Below are 1,658 nucleotides of genomic sequence, written 5' to 3'. Positions count from 1 at the left end.
TCAATCGACGCAAAAGCTGACCGTGTGACATTCAGAACAGCCAATGATTAATGAGGACACTATTCAACTTATTTTTATAGGAAACGATTTTCCTAATCCTTCAAGTTAACTTTATATGAAAATGGTTTTGCTAATTCAAGTTATTTTGATAATAAGAACGGTTTTGCTAATTCAAAGTCGACAGTGTCACCACGCTTGGCAAAGGGTCCTGGATCTTGAGAGGGAGAAACCCAGTTTTGGTAAGAGGGATTGTAAACACAAAAGGAGAGAGTGACACAGTAATTAGTCGTCTACAATTTCCTTGGCGACATTGAAACACTGTTTTTGATATCAAAATAACTTGGATAGGATTCATATTGATGAAATCATGAAGTTGCACAGTCGTGCCAAAACTACCTTTTATTGTTTATTGAAATTCACCATATCTCCCAAGCATGGCATTTTGGCACCTCGTTTAATCCCTTAGGATGCGCAGCAGCAATTACCCTTTTCACAGTAGCTGTTGTCAAAACTATAGCCAGACCATTCGCATGAAACCTTACACAAGGTAACATTGTATCCTATCAGGTTCTCGCATAACCGATCAGGTTTGCACACATCAATCAATGCAGTTGTACCTACGCCCAAAGAAGTATTGCATCCCATTTCGGATCAGTAGTGTAGTACAAATTACACATGTTGCTCCAGAATGTCTCAAGCACTAAGGTCTGCATATATTTATAAAAAAATTAACTAGTCTAAACAAATGATTGTACCTTTGTTTCTCCCAGTTGCCTCGCATGGCAACAAAGTGGTAGACATTAGAAGAATTACCAAACACAGGGCATTCGTGTTGTTCTTGATAAGCGCCATCAGAAGTGTGGGTATCTATTTTTTATCCTCCCTTGCTAGATATTCCTTGAGGTTGATATTGCTCGTTCTATTTGGGTCCTTATTGTGGTATTATATAGAGGCACTATCACATCTTGGAGCATCTTCGTTTGAGGAAGAAAATAATGGAGAATTCAATGTTAGCTAGTGTTGTCATCCTTTGTATCTATATGCATATAGTCAACTAATGTCAATTAATACTATTATAAGAGTTGTTGGAATATACCCAAATATATCCTGTCAACAACTGGTTATTAAATGCCTCCTTGTTCTTTATATACCAAGACATTAATACTATCATAAGATTTGTTGGAATATACATACCAAAATATAGGTTGCGGACAACTGGTTATTAAATGCCTCTTTGTTTTTGGTATATACCAAGACAGTAATACTAGGACCCCATTAGTAGGGGGACAGTAGTTGGGGGTTGCTTCGAGCAAAATCGCTGGACTTGGCCAGATCAAAAGAACCAATTCCCCAGCGACTTTTGCGAGTATGGCTCCAGGCCCCAAAAAATAGGCCAACTACAACCCATTCACCACCAGTGTAAAATCAATGTCAGCCTGGAAAAAACTGAAAATTCAGAAATTTGCATATTAATTAAAAAAGTATTGGCCCAAAAATGATAGTGTTTGCCCATCCACAAATTTAACATGCTTTATATTTTTATTATCAAAAAAATATGAATAACATTGGAAGTTGCCTTGATTGACACCAAATGCTCTTAATAATAAAACGAATTGGGAAATTCGTAGAAAATCGAAATTTGAAAGAAGTGGATTTGA

The 1,658-nt window shown here is 36.8% G+C and overlaps 1 long non-coding RNA gene across 1 annotated transcript; it reads right to left on the bottom strand.

Annotated features, from left to right (window-relative positions):
- Window positions 1-266: 266 nt before the first annotated feature.
- On the bottom strand, window positions 267-910 carry LOC119346837. The gene is made up of 2 exons (XR_005167961.1): window positions 756-910; window positions 267-617 (listed from the first exon to the last, which is right to left on the bottom strand). It is a non-coding gene; the product is annotated as an uncharacterized LOC119346837 (long non-coding RNA).
- Between the last annotated feature and the right edge of the window lie 748 nt (window positions 911-1,658).

Source organism: Triticum dicoccoides, unplaced genomic scaffold (genome assembly GCF_002162155.2).
Source record: "Triticum dicoccoides isolate Atlit2015 ecotype Zavitan unplaced genomic scaffold, WEW_v2.0 scaffold52472, whole genome shotgun sequence".
Lineage (NCBI taxonomy): Eukaryota > Viridiplantae > Streptophyta > Magnoliopsida > Poales > Poaceae > Triticum > Triticum dicoccoides.
Note: the sequence above shows the minus strand (reverse complement) of the source record. Positions and strands in the feature narration are given on the sequence as shown.